This window comes from Leptonotus elevatus, chromosome 3 (genome assembly GCF_054856555.1).
Source record: "Leptonotus elevatus isolate MCC_2025b chromosome 3, RoL_Lele_1.0, whole genome shotgun sequence".
Taxonomy (NCBI): Eukaryota; Metazoa; Chordata; class Actinopteri; order Syngnathiformes; family Syngnathidae; genus Leptonotus; species Leptonotus elevatus.
The window spans coordinates 16,566,800-16,586,031 of record NC_141241.1 but is presented as its reverse complement, the minus strand read 5'-3'; the positions used below and the strand labels follow the sequence as shown (position 1 = coordinate 16,586,031).

The following is a 19,232-nucleotide window of genomic DNA, read 5'->3' as shown; positions in this document are numbered from 1 at the left end:
AAGAATGTTCTCAGAGCTCGTTCTTAAAATAACATGTTTGGATTTTATACAGAAATAGACCGTCATCAGTAGAAAATGTGGCATATTTTTTAGTTAGTTGAAAAACTTTTTTAAATACTGGCTCATGAAGATAACCTGCTTTCAATGGAGGCAAAATATAGCATTGTGCAACAAAATACTATAATCCTCTGTAATGATTTTAGCATGACATGTTGTTGTGACAGGACACGGTGTGGTTTTGTACTCCTATTTAGGTATTAATGTCCAACTTTATTTGTAATTTTCCAGCCTCTTTCTTTTCACTATTCTGTATTTGTTTTGTATATTGTGCTAAACGGTCTGACTGGTAAGCACGTCCGCCTCCCAGTACAGAGCATGTGAGATCGAATCCGGGCTTCGGCCTTCCTGGGTGGCGTTTGCATGTTCTCCCCGTGCTTGCATGGCTTTTCTCCCTTTCGGGTACTCCGGTTTGCTCCCACATTCCAAAGACATGCATGGAAGGTTAATTATGTACGCATACGTTACTAAAGTGTAGTCAAAAAATAAAGAGTTCAAATACAGAAACATACATCTCCATTTATCATGTAAAATTTGTTTTGGATTTCTGGTTTTCAGGTTAAAGCTAATAATTGTATTTAGACTATTTAATATATCAATTTAGCAAGTAAGAGGCTAATATGGGTGGGAATCATCATATATTAGCTTGAAATGGGCCTATTTCCTGCTTTCACTTTTATTTTTGCAATCTTACCGTGACAAAAAAAGTGTGTGTCATCTAGTGGCCAAAAGTGAAATTACACCCAAGATAAACGAGCGGAACAAAATTGAGTTATAAACTGTACTGCAAAACCGGAACCCGCGTTGGAGGGTGAATTTATTGTATTTCAATTAGAAAGGAAATTTACTTTATTTATGTTTCAGGTTCACTCTTAAGCACAGCACTTTGTTATAGCTGCTTTTTTTTAAGTGCTCTAAGTATATAATTGAGTTTTTTACCTTCATGTGACTGACATCTATAAATTCCTGTAATTGCGAGTGTACACCTTCTCTAAGAAAGAGTTGCATAAGCATATTGCAGATGAACCCGGGGCCACTGCTTCTTCTGATATAAATGTAGTTCAACGTGACTGCAAATGTGCTGTTTTTTTGGCACGCCACTTTATGTTCAAGCACCTTGTTAGCATGTGTAGAGAAAAAACTAAACTGGAACCCGGCCATGTAGCCCACATGCGTGGCTATTTGGAATAGTGGTAAAAATGTTACAACACAGTAGTGCAACCTGGATTCACAGTACATTCCTGATGCACTCATTTGATGATGTCAAAGTATTAACAACATGTCGCAATCGGCCAGCCTTGCGAGGCCCATTTTAGAGAGCGCGTAACTCTGTGAGCTCTCAGGTGCGTTCAGTAACAGACAGAGCTTCTTCTCCAATTCCCCTTTCCATTCTCACCTAAAATTGAAAGCTGACAAATGTGGCCTTAATTACATTCTTCCCAATCACAGCTTAAATGTAACCTTGTGACTCCCGCTCGCCTTCACTGACAGAGCGAAGTGCAGCGCGCCCTCCCCAGGTAGGCAGTAAATGCATCGAAAGGATACGAGATGGATACATTATGTATATAGGACACACAAGTATGCGATTTAAGGAGCAGGATGCTGTGTCAGCACTGAAAATGCAAGCAGATCAAAGAACAAACAGGGCAGCGGAGCCCGGCATGGTCTATTGACCCAAATGTAATTATTTTACACACTCGCTGTCCTCCTCCAATCCATTCTTCGTTTCAAGATGTCAGACTTAGCATACGTTTATATTTTAGGTGTGCAGTTAAGCCCAAAATAATTCATTAGCTGACCAAAAAACCATACTTTCAAATCACTGTAAAGTAGGGTATTTTTGCTTTGAGTTTTGTTTTTTAAATTGAATTAGTTTTTATTAGTTTTTGTTATTTTTAAAAAGCTTGATTTTAGTTGAGTTTACTGTAGTTAGTTTCAGTATTATTATTTTTTTTTTCAACATATATTACTTGTGCGCAATATTTAATAAACACTATGGTAAAAAAAAAAAAAAAAAGTATCGCATTTCTTACCTAGCGTTGCATTTCGGCTGAGTTAAATGAAAAAGCAGGCGAGCCGAGCTATTGGAGACAAAAGTCAAGCACGCAAAATTGTTGCCTAGGAATGACGACATCTGAAGGTGCTTTTCTATTGGCTGCTGCTAGATGACATCACTTCTGTGTGACACACTTTCAAACGTACTTATTCCGGTTAATATTAACATAAATACACTTAAACTCACATTTAAAATCATACATTAATTAATTACCAAAGACTAAAATGAAGGACATTTTCACTACAATTATAGTTGTTATGTTTATGTTTTAAAAAGCATTTTTATTTGTATTTTATTTTGTTAAATAAATTGGTTTTGGAATTTTAGTTAACTAAAATAATCTTGCTGTAAAGGGAATTACGAGATTTGTTTCTGAATACATTTTACATTGTTTGAAGATAATTGTTGGAAACATGTGCAACAATTGAGAACTATATTTACTAAATTGAGGAGATACTGTATGCTTCAAAACTATTTTTCACCATTTCATTTTCTGTGGTTTTGTTGTTGTTGTTTTTTTTTTGTTGTTTTTTTTGGGGGGGGGGACTAATTCCAACCAGTGACGTATGCTAGCAGATATCGATTGAATAAATAAATATTCACTTTAACTCAGAGAATGAATATTTATGGTCTTACCCGTACATTACAATTCAACATGAACTTACATAAAACCTGCAATATCGAATTCTATTGTGTAATGTTGTTAATAGGTTGGTTTCTTTATTTTTCAACAAGAGGGAGAAAATATACAAAATACAATAAAATGTGCATTTTTTTAATACAGTATATCTTTTGGATATTAGACAGTGCAGGTGTATTTACTGTTGTCGCCTCTTAGTGCATGTGGCTTATACTGTGTTCAAATAACTACTACTAATAAAATTCAATCCATCAATTTTCCTTATCCTAATGATCTAATATCTATTTATTAATCACTGCTTTTCTAAAAAGGGGATTTTAAATGTAGTTTGTGAATCAAATATGTAATATAAAAGTGTGCTAACAAGCACCCAAGAAAAATATATGCATAAATGTTCAATATGTTGCTGCGTTTGTCCTTCTTCGTGACACTGCCGCTGTCTTGACAGGCCCCTCCTCTTGGCGGAGAAACAAACAAGGGGGTAGTGCCATCCACACACAGCTATTTTCCATCCTCTCTAATCACATGATCAGGGTGACGGCGTCATGTCCTCGCAGCAGAGGGAGGGGCTAAAACTGTGTGCAGCTCTCCGCCATTTTATGTTGGCTACCTAGCTCATTTATTTACCACCACAGTTGCGTGCATTCTAGACGTTGTGGCGTCATGTTTACACCCAGAGATGCTAAAAGAAGCACAAACGGGCGGTGCAGAGCTGGCTTTGGATTTCGTGTCATGCGTTTCCCTCAGTGGGCTGTCCTGCTGACGGAGCCCGCCTCCTCCCCGCCATCGGCCATGTGAGAGCCTCATATGGTGCAGTCAAATTGCTGTCTGCCGGATCATGCTTTTGAATGTCCAGGCTTCATCAGGAGGTTTAAAGAATGGGATCGTGGGGCGATAGACGGATAGTTGCAAGCCCTTGTCGTGCGCCACACGTTTAGAAATGTGCAATGGCAGTGATGCAATAGAGAGCTGCAGTTGACTGGTTGGCACTTTACAAAGAAAAACGAAATGACACTGTCTTCCGAGTTTAGTTGAATGTATAGAAATCAATTCACTTAAAGATTTTAATATTATATTAATATATGTTTGTCCTGCATTTCATTCAAAATCCCAAATGAATAGGCTAGCTCACCTGTTTGAACAGTGCTGTCAGTCCCCTCGCGGGCGTGCCAATTAGGACACCAAAAATGTTTGGTAACATTAGTAAGATTTGAATATTTCCCTGATGTTGAAACTGAGCTAACTTCTTTTTCACTTAAAAAGAACAGCCAACAGTTGTTGATAATAGCGTTAGTGGTGCTGTGTCTAAAAGCAAACGAGGCAGGCAGCTTTTATTTTTTTTCTTCTTTTTTTTAATGTGATTCATTTATAATCTGCTTCTTATTTTACAAAAGACACAATTTTCTTGACCTAATTTTGTCCTGGCTTCTGGAGAAGTAAAGTCTTTGCTTCATAGGTGCTCGGGGTGATGACTGCCACCTAGTGGTGAATACTGTTATTACAACTTAACACTGCAAAATTCTGTAAACAAATGTATAATCAATATGAATCAATCAAATGATACTCTGAATGTGTCCGAGGGCTGCCAGTAGCCCATACCTGCCCTATGTAAAAAAAAAAAAAAAAAAAAAAAAAATCTCATTAGAAAACTGAAAAGATGAAAAACAGTTGAATGCTATATTTCAACATTTCTGAATTTTCTGCAATTATCTTCACAAATCTCCAAATTCTCTTTACAAAGTTTTTAAAAGGCGACCATGGTGCAGTTCTGTTATGATTTCTACTCTGATTTTATTTTTATTTTATTTTTAAGAAAAAAATGAAAGACAAAATGTGTCACAGCAGGCGGAGAGGTGCAAATGTGCTTGCCGAGGTAGGTTGTTACAGAGTCCGAGATTTTGGGAGCGAATGATTGCGGGATATTAAGGAGTAATGGAAGTCACAGCAGGCCCCTGTGACACATTCCCATATGCTTTCATCATGACACTGATCAAGGCACCAAGAAAGGTCCATTACTTGCTTTAGTAGCGCTCGAGTTATTGCACGGAGAAAGTCATCCTGAAAGACGTACATTGGAGAGCAAAATGTTAATTGTGATGGTGGGCGATATCATGTACATCATCATAAATGAGAAACAAATAAAGGGAGGATGCAGTATATGAAATGAAATAACACCAAATCCAAACAATAGCACAAGAGTTCAGCTTTGAGATCAGTTCTCTATGAGTGCATAAGGGTGAGTTTTTTGTAGTGATCCTACTAAATTCGAGTAAATAAGTCTATATGCTGTGCTTTATTCTGGGATTTGCCAGACACAAGGTCTGGCCCTGCATTTGAGACAACAAAAGGCAGTCTTGACATCTTGCCCAGCCAGCAGATAATATTTGCTGTTCAGAGACTGGCTTTCTTTTGTTCCAGGTTCTTATAAGCCCAAGACACTTGAAATTTAAACTCAGTTCAAAAAATATTATTTGCCACAGGGCAAGGTAAATCTCTTGGCAGGACCTTTCAAAGGCTTGCCCTGGGTTTGTTTACAATTGATCTTATTTAAAAGTGGATTTTTTTATTATTATTTTTTTTACTTTTCAAAGACATACTTTCTGCCATGATCTTATGGGTCAAAATGAACAATAGATGTGTTTGTATTCATTTAAGGAAATATATAAAAAGTTATCAAATCAGGAGATAATACAACTGTTGCACTGCTTGTCTTTAACTTGTATTTGTTCAATTAAAAATGCATGCAAGATAACATTTGTCGCTGGAATTGGGAAACATAACCCGAATGAGCATGCTAATAAATTCCGCTGCCTCAAACACACTCAGATTTGTTTCTGCGTAATATAGTTAGAAACAATGTGAAACATTCTGCCTTCCCAATGATAATAATGAACAGTTTTCATGGCGATATTGATTTTAAAAATATGTTCATTATTATGGTGTAGAACTAACTACAATGATGTTTCCAGAATTGTCCCCTCTCATATTTATTAAATAATGCAAAAAAATGAAATAAAAAATCCAATGTCCCTGGTGTAGCCAATGTGGAGTAAAATGTAGCAATAGCATCAGGTACTCTGTGTTGATTGATAGTCATGAAAATGAATGAATTCTCACAAAATGCATTATCAAATTAGTGGCAAAAAGGCCAATCAACACCAAAATGTAATTGGCTTGACGTGCCCACAGAGTTTAGTTAAATTTTCGCCTAATCCTGCAAACAAAATGGTAGACATTAGGTAAGGCATAAAAATGCTTTTTAAGATGACAATAATAATTCATTCAATGAACTGATTTCCGCAATGATTCAGAGGGATTGTCCCCCGCTGTTGTCATATTTACGAATGAAATAGGATGACAACCACCACACACTTTCTCAGAGCTCAGAATCTGTCTGCCTGAGCCTCGATCAAATGCATCAAGACTACAACACCACCTGCGTCACAACTTAGACATTCCTTTAGCTGGGCTAAATTCTAATCTACTTTCTGTCACCAAATTGTCCGGTGTGCCAGGTGCGTGTATTAACAAACGCTCCTCGATCCGCCAGAACACCGAGTGAGGCGCAATGTGGTCGGACAGACTCACATACGGTAAACTAGAATTGCCCTGGTACGAAAATGAAGATGCGGCAGATTTTACACTGGGCGCACGTGTACCTGTCTACCAAAAATCAGGTTCTTGGAGTCACTGTCTTTAAAAAACAAAGACCAAGTCCCAAACTTTGGCGTACTGATAGATTTGGATCTGATTATCAGCAGTCATATCAAATCAATCACTAAAAAAGCTTTTTACCAGCTGTAAAAAAAACAAAAAAAAACAGACAGACAGTTGATGCTCCAAGCAGACTATGCTTTTTCCCCAAATAGACTTGAATATTATAACAGTCTTTGACTAGACTCCCTCAATAGAACAGCTGCAGCTCGGATTCTGACCAGAACAAACACAATACTCCAATCCTGTTTAATAAATGGCTAAAAGTGCATCAGGAAATGCTTCGCTCAATTGGCAGTGTTTGGAAGCTTGCTCGGAATTCCAATTTTGTCTCACAACACACATTATATTTTGTATTTTAAAAACTTGATTGTCAATGTAGCTGTTTTAAAGAGGAAGCCAAGTTTTTTATTTTTATTTTTTTTTTTTTTTACAATAATGTATTCTATGCACCACCACTAATCTAAATACGGTATTCTGGTTAATATTGCTTTAGTGGACTATGAGTTAAGCAGCAAAATCCAGCCGTTTTTTTTCCATCAGAGGGGGCGGCCATTTTGCCACTTACGCTTGTAAAAATGTCATCATATTTGCTCCAGGTCTCAGGTAACAACCAATCACAGTGCAGCTTCAGAAAACAGGTGAGCTGTGATTGGTCATTGCCTGAGCTCTGAGCAACTTTGATGTCATCTTCAGTCGACAGCAAGTGGCAAAATGGCCACCCACTGAGATGAATAAAAACGGTTGGATTTTGCTGCTTAACTCATAGTCCATAAATGTAATATAAATCAGAATGTCATGTTTAGACTAGTAAGGTCACATATAACATATTATTGTCAAGAAATGCTTCAGGTTGGCTTTAAATTTTACTGAGATTAAGAGGTTGCTTAACCTCATAGGTGATTGTGAAATTCTCAAAAGTAAAGTAAAGCAAACTTCATAAAAAAAAAAAAAAAAACCTCCGTTGCAATGATAATGTCTCTATTAAGAACAGATTGAGCAAGGCGTGGCAAGAGGCCGTTATAACTGTAAGATATCCACAACCACCATTACTAAGATTTTTGGAGCGCATCTGTATCTGCCGTGGTTTGCTTCAGCTGAGAAGAAGCTCCCCTTCATTTCCTCACAAACTCCCTTCAAGGCCGCGCAGGTTAATGTGTCCAGTTTGACGACCTGATCAATAGCTGTAAAGGTATTCATTGCGCCAGAGAGACAACTTTTTGCAAGTGGCAGGTAAAAATCCAGCAAATCGAACGACCCGTGCTGAAATTTTACATCCTACAGTGTTGTTGTTTTTTTTCCAAGTGTTAGCTACATGATAAGGCGATGAAGTCAGCTGCAGGGAGGCACCAAGTGGCCTTTCTGTACCTCTTTTGTTCTCGAGGGAAGAGGTGAAGTGAGTCCACTTGCACGCATCCCTAAAATTCCCCCCGAATGCTTCCTGAGTGGGAGTGTGTAATCTACCCTGGCAGAGTGCTGGCTAATGGGGAGCGCGGAAAAGGGTGGGAGGGGGGTCACGTCTTTGAGATGTATTCATGTGCGTGGCGTGGCGTGGTGCCCGGACCCGGGGTGACACTCCTTCATTCCCGCCGCCTCGGGCCAGGATTAGGCGAGCGGGCAGCCCGGCTCGGCCGGCCGTAATGCGGCATCATTTTCATATTAAGCTCATCTCTTCTCCATGGGCCTGACGGTGGACAGGCCTCCTCTCTCTGCTGCTCAAATTATCTTCAATTACTGGGGAAAGGCCAGGCCAGGGGACGTCACCTAACCTTCACCATCTGTTAGGTTCAAAGACGCAGTGCTCGGCCCGGCCCGCCCGTCTCCTGCACACCCCCCCCCCCCCCCCCCCCACTTCGACCTTTCTGCCTCGGCCTGCTCCTACTCTATACGCCTCTGCAACCCCCCCGACCCACCCTCCGCCGCCCCGACTATCTGATTGGCTAGCCAGCCTGCTCTGGACACAGCTGGGAAGTGCTTGTGCACAAGGCGCATTAGGGGAGAAAAGGTTATGTCACGCTCCTTCAACAAGATGTGAATATTCAAAAGTACACACGCGCAGGGGTTAAGTCCATGTCCTCGGGATAACAGCATCAAATCAATTGCTGCTTTTTTTTTAAGTATAATTACACTCATTTGAAAGGTTTTTTTTTTTACAAATATCCCGAGGATAGGGTTTTAACTATGAACTGTTCACCAGCTAACCACATAACACTCCTGAACTGCAACCACAATAATAAACGCATTGTTCAATTCATCGGTTTCCAAAGAAAAGAAAAGTACTGTACCATCATCATGACCAACGTTAAAATACAGTAAGGTAAATAGGCCTAAATGTTCATCAAAAGCAAGACAGGTGTTATTCACAAAATGTATACATTTAATATTGTGAGGCATTGTAATATTATGTACATTTTTAAACATTCCACTGCACTTAAATATGATTTGAAAATCAACCAATATACTTTAAGGATTCAATCAAACTGCAGTTAAAAGTTACCCAAAAAATGTACCTAAATAAAGGTACAGTATTAAAAAAATAACTTATGTATCTGTATCCAAATTAAACATTTATAGCAAAAAAAGTTAAATACAACTGAGCTGTATGTAGACAATGATTCTAGAACTACCCAATTATGAACTCTTTTTGTGTCAATTAAAACAGAATTTGTTTCAGTTATTGTGTCGATATCAATTGCTCATGCAAGATGTCGTAATGTTGTGAACTTGTGGCTGGTCCTGCATTTCTAAAAAAAAAATGTTTAAAAGATTATATAAATGGAACCCTGATAGGTTTTCTTTGCGAAATAAGGTTCAGTCATTGTTAATTGTGACCATATTAACACAGTCAATGATATATTTAAATGTGTTAGGATATCAACAATAGAGCATGGGAATAATATTACAGCAATATAAGTGCACTCCATTTACTATTTATTGACCAATTGACTAAACTGTTGTCATTAATTCCTCAATAAATAGCGCTCAAATTCTAAGCATCCATGTTGTGTTCCTGCAATATGAAGCGAGTATCATCCGGTGTTGATGGTCGGTCGGGTCTTTGCTCTACTGGGTGCCATTTCAGCTTTTAATAAAAGATGCCTATGTGAGAGATCCTTTTAGTGGCTTCGTGAAATATAGTTTTTTAGTCTTTGCTTACCTGTACGGGCTAACTTGTCGTTAATTAAACATTCATCTATATTTGAAACTGCGCTTGTGAAATATTCATGAGCTCTTATTTCTGCAATGGCGAATGCGCCTCTTAATAATGCAGGTGCTGTTTTCTGTTTGTTTCCAGCCTGTGTGTTTTAGCAGCTCCACTGTGTCCATTTGGGCTTTGCAGCCTGTCTGCCCACTCAGAGGCCCCCGATGGCAGGTCATCTGGCTTTGAAAATAACTTTTAATAAGGCTGCTGAATAATAGATGCGCTGTTGGCTAAAATCAAGCGAGGAGGAGCGCGGCAGAGGACAGCAGGTTGCGGAGACAGACAGCGAGCAGGGCCCAGACGCTTCCCTCTCCATCATCATCAACAGCCTACCTCAGCCCCTCGCCAGACTCCGAGGTCAGAGGTCATGGACTTGACCTTGTGGCCCCAGCAGAGAATGCTGACTTGATTCAGGGTATAATTTGGGATTTATTCAGGGGGAGAGGGTCCCATCTCAGGCAGCTTCAGACCTCATTATCCAAGACTCCTTTTTGCGCTCATCTGTCTAATCATCACCTTATAAGCATGGAGTTAAATAGCACTACATTGTGTTGTCTATTTTTGCATGGCAATGATGAAAATATACTCTTTGGATATGGCAGACAAAAAAAAAATGTTTGCCCCTTATTGTAGGCAGTTACATTCCTGGACCCAAAGCAGATGGACTACAATGACAAAAGGTGGACTACAATGTTAATATATATATATATATATATATATATATATATATATATATATATATATATATATATATATATATATATGCTATTATCATGCATTTATTGGCAATGTGCTCTGAAATGTAAATCAAGCTTGTAATTGTGTGATTTTTGTCCTATTTTATAGTGAATTGTTTTAAAAGGATTATTATTTTTATGGTTCAGACTGTGTCATGATGGAATATGTTGGCCCAGTCCTATAGTTAATGGTGTGGGGTTTTGTTTTTTTTGTTTTTTTATGCAAGGGGAAAAAGGGTGCATAAATGCTACTTTAAATGACACACTAACATATGGCATTTAATCGACTTCATTTATTTGAATTAAAGCAACAAACACATCCCAATGTACTATAAATGCATAGATGTATGTCTTCTATTTCCCCATGTTTTTCCCTGCAACGGAAGGGGAAAGTAGTATTCAAATTTTCTACAAGATTTTTTTTGAAAGAGAACACGCTTGTGGCCTATATGCAGCTAAGCTTTTCAAATGCTTGTCACTTACTGTGTAAAGTGGAATGATAGCTTTCATATGCAAGCTAAAAAGACTGATCATTGCTATATGCGCCTCCCACTAAGTGGGTCCCTGTGGAGGACAATTTTGGAGAGATTTTCGCCTGATATGAAACAAGCCCCGCTTGCATTAATATTACATTACAAGGCAGACTATCACACAGAGCGCCTTCTTCCATGCAGGTATAGACGAACTTCTCATATTACGCCTCTCATCAAAGAAACGCAAGGAAACCAGTGAAATTAGGAGATTTTTGGGGAAAGCTTTTATTTAGGAGATGATTCAAATCGGCAGCACGGGCAATAAAATGAGTATTTAGGTCACACAAGAAAGGAGACAAATGCCGCAGGAAAGGCGCCTCAAATGTGACACGCATGGCCGGCTCGGTGCGTGCACATACACACGCACTCGCACGAGAATGTGACAGGTGCAAGTGTGTGCACGCGCGGGCAGATTGTGTTCTAACCTGCTTGGAAAATGTAAAAACATCAAAATAAAAAAATAAAAATAAAAGAACAGAAGAATATTTTAATTGTACATGTTTCCCATGCAATGGGCACTGTGCCACGAATAACACACGCACACACGCGCGCGCGCGCGTGCACAAATATATCCACGCGTGTCACAAAAGGCGCCTCCGGGAGGTCGACGCGTGCGTCCGTGCCAAAATGTGTCCCCTCTCATTTGAATGTGAATGCATTAAGAGCTTGCTGCCTTCCCAGGGCCTTAACACACACACAGGCACACACACGACACACGACACACAAATAAACGCCAGCTTGTTTTTTCAATTAGTGCCACCCCCACCCGTGCCAAACCTCCGCCCACCCCTTCAGCACCTAATGGGGGCTAATTGGGCATCATTGCGGATTAATAGGCTGCGTTAATTGGCTGACTGCAGAGGGGCGCACCAGTGGTGGAATTTGGCACGCGATCCGATCGGGAGTGACATGTTTATTCCGTCTATTTAGCATTCATCGCATTCTAATAGGACACTTGTTTGCATGCGTGAGATAATTAGGATCGTTAAGGCAACAGGCTGGCAGCTGAAAATGCGAGGGTGGGGGGGGGGGGGGTTTAGCACACACACACAAAGCGTGTTATTATTAATTTCGTTATGACAACATAAAAAAACCAGCAGTTTTTTTTAAAATATATATTTGCAGTGTTGATGCAGAGGCCGTGCGTGTGCTTTTTTTTCCCAAAATAATTTGCTCTCTTTTTGTACATTTCGTCAAAGTAGGGATGCAAATAAGGATTTAAATAAACCAAATGTTGGCATACATGTAATTTAACATTTTAGCAACACGTGTTATATCTTCACGTTTGGGTTTTTAGCATTAAAAGCTACATTTTCACTATATTTAATATATGTAACTATTGGTGATAATCATAATAATATTACATTATTTTTCAATAATTAGGCGCATATAGTACTTTTTTTTTTTTTTAATGTGCAGCCATTACATCATCGTAATAGCGACATTTAATCTGGAGGCCTTACACAGGCAAAAGTGATCCATGCAACAACACAAATAGAAACATCGATGCAGGATGTAAGTGTATATTACTGCAATGAAGCCCGTTTGATCAACAATCAATCAGCATTTGTGAAACCAAATCCAGTACATGCAGGCAAATGTACCACTAACAACTACAATTGACGAGAAATGGGCCCAAACATGCACGCACGCCATTACAGTATAGCAACTGCATGTAGTGAGATTATTCCATAAAGGCCTGGAAGCATGTAGCCTACTGCAAACCATCTACTTGTGAACCTCAAACTGCCAGTGGAGCTAAAAATAAATACATGAATAAAAAAATAAAAAAATAAAAAATTACGAATTAAAAAAAATACCAAAGAGAAACAGTACTGTTAAATCAGCACAAGAGTGACAGCAACTGAGGTATATGTCTCTCATGTGCCCCCCACACCCCCTCCCCCCAGACCCCGAGCTTCCTAAACCCCTTCTTACCCCTCCAACCCCCCACTCCGCCCTGGTGAAGTTCAAGGTCTCTGCAGTCAATGACCCACACACATGAAGATGGCCCATTTTAAAAGCATGTTTTTAAAATAATTTGCACATTTACCATTTAGCTTTTAAAACATTACTTCTTTTGAAATGAAATTAAAATGACTAGCTTTACATGCAGTAGTTGATTAGCCCTGGAAATTGTGCTATGATTTATATTTAGGTTTTACATAAAATAATATGCATATAGTAAACAAAAATGTATAGCATACAGTATTATTAGGATTCTGAATTAATTGTCTCATTTGCATGGCTTTAAAATCAAGTGGACATAATTAATTTTCTTTATGTAGCAAATTGTTAGCCCACTAGCACACCTGCAAAGTAATTTTGGAATATATATATATATATATATTTTATAACAATGGAGGGGAGAAAACACAAATTCAACAAACAAGAATTATCCAGTAGCCTGCATTGAACCATTGCAGTTGACCATAATTTGCATGACTGACAATCTACACAAAGATAATGAAAAAACAAAAAACACACATTTTTGGTACTATTTTTAAATTGTGATATCATGATTTGGACAATTGATTTGCCTAACAAAATAGAATCAAAGTTATCTCAGTATTAGCAAGAATGTAACAATTTTAAGACTAAAACATTAAGATTTTTGCTCAGATTAACTCCTTGTGAATTTTGAAACCTTGGCCTAAATCTTATTTTTGGGGGGATGCCTGTAACTTCTCATTAGAATGGCCAACCTCTGCTAAAATCAGCTACATTCTTAAGTTAAACAGGCCATTTAATTATACATTAGGAAATGGAATTAATCATTATAATAAAATCAGCATTTTTTTGTGTGAGTTTTTATTGGGGGGGGCATTATTTTAGTAAGGTTACAAAATGTTTAAAATGCATATTAAACACATTCCAAACATAACATTCGCACAACTTATTTTATGACTTTATTCTACAAGAGCTCTGAAACATCAAAACTATCAAGATTTGTCATTTAGATCAACTCACTACCTCATTTTATCTGCATCATTCATTTACAGATTCACAATTTATGAGGAGAAATCAAGTAAAGCAAATTGGCACACACATATTTGAAACTGCAATAGTAAAATAACAGTTGAACTCATACTATAATTGAATGATTCACATATTCAATGACATGTACTTCGATGGCGAAACGATGACTAACTGTTTCTAATACAAGACAAACGTACGTGTGCCTGTGCACAAGATGGAAGGATGACAAAGCGCCGATCCAAGTTCAAATGTGATCCTTTGTCAATGGCCGAGACAAGAAAGGAACAAGGGTGAGGCAATGATGGAGGAGCGAGAGGATGCTAGGTGGTCCCAGGTGTGTGTAATGACATCAGAGGGGCGAGACATCCTGCGTGTGCGCGCTGCAGTAAGAGATCCAGTTTCCTTTAGAAGGTCTCTTCACGAGAGGCAGGTCACGGCCACTCGCCTCCTCCTGACACGTAATTGCTGATATTGATTATAGGTTATCATATGCTGCGGGCCATTTGGAAGATAATGCTGCAGGGGTTAATTTGTCAGCCATTAACATCCTGCTTGGCTTCATATGAACATGTAAATTAAGTTTAGAACAACTTCGTAATGGCCCACTTAGCCTCATCTAATAAAAGGAAATGGATTTAAGTGATACAACACCTTACATGATGCACATTTGGAAAAAGGCAGATCTGAAAATCTGCTCTTTTCTCTCCAAATCAACCCCCTTCTGATGCGTCCTATAGGGCAGCGCTTGCCATAAATTCCAGTGCTGACCCTTGCGAAAAATATCCTCCACATAGAAAAATGAGAGTGGCATTTCCAGGAAACGCCTTCTCCCTTTTCACCCATCTGTGAAAGAGCCGCACGCAGGCAGAAAGCACTGAAATGACCGCTTGAAAAGCAAGAAATACTTTGAACTTTGCAGCTGTTTCTAGTATTTTATGCATTTTGTCTTTGAGTTGGCTCTCCAGAAAGATGCAGGACAGTTGTATGGCGCTGCAAACTACAACCACGACCACTAATGTTACATTAACCTCACTGACAGTGTCAATCAAAACGGAGCATTATTGTCGCTGTAAAAGTGTAGGTTGCGTTCCTAAAAAAGCGTTCAGTGAGTTTATGCACACATTCAAGATGCAAATGAACAAAAATGCATTGACGAACATTTAGCCTTAGATTTAGGAATTAATTGTTGTCAGGATTGGTATCGGTATCTGACCGATTTCCTTAAATTTTGGGAATCGTTGACCAGTCAATCCTGAATCCATGAATCCATTAATCCATGAAAAACAAACTTTTGCAGCAATCTCATCTCCATTTTAAGAGGTCTGAAAACGTCGACCATTGTCCTCTTCTGCAGTCAGATGACTAATACACTCTTAAAAATGCTGGGTCAAAAAGAATCCAATTTTGGTAAAAAATAAATAAAAATAATTGATCGACCCGTTGCTTGGGTTGGGTTGGGCTGTTTTGTACGCCCAAAGTTGAATCAAATTAACCCAGGTCGCCGGTTGGGCCAATTTTGAATATAATTGGGATATTTTTGACCTAGCAGTTTTCATTTTTATTTGAGAGAACAACTTCACCTGCAGTTAGAAAACAACACGTTTGATTTTTTTTTCTTTGAAAGTGTATACTGTTGGTTATGAAAAAAAAGGGGGGGGGGGCTGTTTTTTTTATAGATATGGGATCATTGATCAGCCAGAAAATTAACAGTGCACTCCTAGAATCAAGTAAACATTATATTAAAATTTTGAATCATTAGCCTAATAGTCTAATTGTCATTTGTAATTATTGTCACATAATAATAATAAAAAAGTGTTATTTTCTTTATCTCTGCATAGATTCTCAGGCATCCAGGTTGAATAAAGTTAATTAATTTGTTGTGAAATTGCCTGTTTTCCAAAAATTCTACCAAAATGTAGTCATTAGAAACTCTTAAATAAACCACTGACATTTGCAGCCTTTATGTCGGGTCAATGTGCATTGTCAAATATGTTTGTAAATTTCAGCAATCCCCTCAGGGTATATAATGCAGCAAAAGTCGTCAGACAGATTTAACTGCCTCACAATCATCACGCTTGTTCACACATTTCTCCCCCCCCCCCCCCCCCCCACCCTTTCTTTTCTCAGCAAGGAATCGCACATCAAATACACAAAAATCACAGAAGAGAGAACCGCGCTAACCTTTGAGAGAGTCGATCAGAAGGTGTGCAGGCACCTAGTACAGCCCAGAGCAGTAAAGACAACCCACTTGTACTTCAAAAAACATGACATTTGCCACCTCAGAGCACCAAACATGTCTCTCTAAGTCTACACCTGTAAAGCTGCAAACCCACACAATGTAGATCAAGAGCTTTCCTTGCTCAAGCAAACACTATTAAAAGTTACACAGTAGCCTGCCTCTGCCTATGTGTGTGTCTGTGACAGGGCTGAACAATTTTGAAAATGTAAAAAAAAAAAATAATTGCGACAGCGATTTACCATGTGATTATTTTTTTAAGGTCCACTTCCCATGTATCCATAAATACAATCATAAATACAATAAATAAATTAACCTGTACTATATGAATATCATTCTACATTCTACGACATTGTGATGTCAAGAGAGAGAGAGAGAGAGAGAGAGAGAGAGAGAGAGAGTGGAAAAAGTGTGAGTGGGTGCTGGTCAGCCAATCAGTCAGTAAAACAGTTGTTGGTTATCACCCAAAAAAAAAAAAAAGAGGAAGGCCTGCATACCTGACGACTGCAGGGTCAGACCTCCACGCGGCCTGCTGGCACCTTGCGTTAATTATCCTCCCGGAAAGATGCTAGCTGTGGCGTCATCCCTCCCGAGGTGGCACTGCTACTATCCCACGGTCAGAGGATCGAGGTGAGCGGAAGGAGAGAAGAGAGAAGAGAGCGAGTCAGTACCGGCGGCGGGCCCGTGCACACCATGACTGGCCCATGTGAGATTGATCGCGCATGCTGAGGCCTCTGCGGCGAAAAGGGGGGGAATTGTCGGGAGAGCGCCGCGCTTTGTGTAGCCCGGGGATACAGCCGGTCGCACGCACCGTCACGCGCACACGCTTTCATGTCACACGAGCTCGGTTAGCATTTGAGCTAACGCAAAAAAGAGTGATGAAAAGTGGGCCGTGTGTTTGTATGTCATCATCCAGGCTTGATGGAGGCCCTCATTAGCATTCAGTGACAACCGCCTGCACATCTGCTCTCTATAATGTGTGTGTTAGCTCACGGGGCAGCTGAAACCGGACAGGCAAATAAAAAAGGTCAAAAGTCTGGCGGGGAGAAGGGAGAGGACGGTGATTACAAACAATGGACTATAAAAGAGATGCATATGAGTGGCGTTAGTACGCCTGCATGGCCCATGAATCTTTGGGAGGATCGGTGCAGCTAATTACATGAATAAGCACACATACGGCTAACAAAAATAAAATAAAATCTGAAAATCAAATTGACACTAGTGTTGTATGGTGGCATTGAACTCCACTCACTTCACAACAAGCAGCATTATGGCAGATCGTAAACAATTCAATTCAACAATTCCAAAAAAGTCACTTCAAGCCGTTTAAAATCACTCCCAGTTCAAGTTTACTGCCAAACTAAATATAAAGCAAAGAAAATCTCTTTCGCTAAAAAGCTACTGAACACAGAACATTCCATTTCGAATCGCTACTGCCACCTGTTGACAAAAAATGAAACTGCACACGTACAAAATGCGCACATGATGTCTCATCCGCAGACAGAGTGCGGGAAATTTGAACCCGAATCCAGTCTGATGGCTATTGGCCAAAGGCTTGCAGGAGTACCCATTATGAACATTTTATTTGGAGCACACTGATGAAATACACCGTTTCATTCTCACTGAGTTGTGATGAGTTTCTCTCACTTGCATTCAAATTAATTCCACTTCCTGCAATCCATTTAAATTAATTCACTGAATTCTGAAATGCTGAATTTTACACAGCGCTGGCTTAATTATGTCATGACAGTATGTTTTAATAAAATGGAAAATTGAGTGTTATTTTTGCTTACTTACTAAACAGACCATTTCCATCCCTTTTACTGGATGCAGACGATTTGAGATGCGAGATGTTTTCGTTATTATGAGTTGAATTTGTTCAATGACTGTAACTCGTATTTGAGCTTCTTATATTTGCCCTCACTTATTTCAGCCTAATTTTCTTATTTTAATGAATTATTTGACTGCAAGCGCCCATTACAAGTCAAATAAACATGAGACTGGGAAGATATAGGCAGCAGTGATGATGTTGAAAATCAATTTGCATTGCATTAAGCAAATATAAAGGCCAGCGGTTGAGTTCTCTGCAGCTTAGAGAAATCACATTTCCCAACTCGAGCATCCCGTTCAGCCATCTTCCTCCAGTCGGTCTCAGCCTGCCTGGCCCAATATGCAGATTGATCCAGATGGACACGGCGCCTAGACCTCCCGTCCCCCATAGACTCTCTGGCTGAACTTGACTCCCAGTCCTACAGATGGGAAGGAGGAACCTTCACCTTCGGTGAACCCTGGTCTGCGACACCCTCGCCCCACCGCACGACCCGCTACCCTTTCGGAGCGATCGCATTGAATTCAAGTCGCATTCCCAGCGGCCATCATCATGGATACATGATCAATACTGGGGAATTATCACAGAAGGCTTCCGCAAACACAGCGTCAACACGCGGGCGCTGACCGCAGAGCGTGCGTGTGATCACTGGGGTGGAAAGGAGCCGTGGTCGAGTGGCGGACCCTCAGAAGACGGAGGGACCCTTGCAGAGCCTTAGGGGCTGGTTTGTGGGTTTGAACGGCCTTGTTGCTAAGCATGCTGGGCTTCAAACTTCAAACGACATCAGATGGCTGTTGGACCTTTTTTTTCGGTCTACCCTAATCTCTAATTGATTGATTAATAGATTAATTAAGAAGTGTAGTATCGCTACACCCCACAAGTTTGATCCGGCTTCTTCAAATGGCAGTCAACAGAGAGAAAAGGGCGATTGAAGGATTACTTTATGAATTATTGAGGTTAAAATCTCACTCGCGTTATCCAGCTTTACCTCCTTCCGTTCCATTTTCTTCCACCATTTCATTTTTGAGTTGAATTTGAAACATTTATATTGCCCTGTTTCAGAGTAAATGAGCTGAGGGCAGATTTTCCATTAAAAATATAAGTTGAAGAGACGGGAAAAGAGAAGTCGTAAGTGTCTCGGTGCGTTTTGGGTTTTAGTCATCTTTAATCAATTCTGTGTTTCTGCACCAGGGAGGAAAAAAAACCATCAGATGAAACAGGCAAGTCATTTTTTCTCCTCAAAGCCAGTC

General features: G+C 39.5%; 1 protein-coding gene across 1 annotated transcript in view; it reads right to left on the bottom strand.

Moving 5' to 3' along the window:
- The window catches only part of zfhx3b (zinc finger homeobox 3b), a 336,831-nt gene that overhangs the window by 259,093 nt on the left and 58,506 nt on the right, over nt 1–19,232 (bottom strand). Inside the window, exon 4 of the mRNA XM_086070592.1 lies at nt 16,652–16,760. The gene's annotated coding sequence lies outside the window, so the exon portion shown is untranslated. The remainder of the gene's footprint in view (nt 1–16,651; nt 16,761–19,232) is intronic.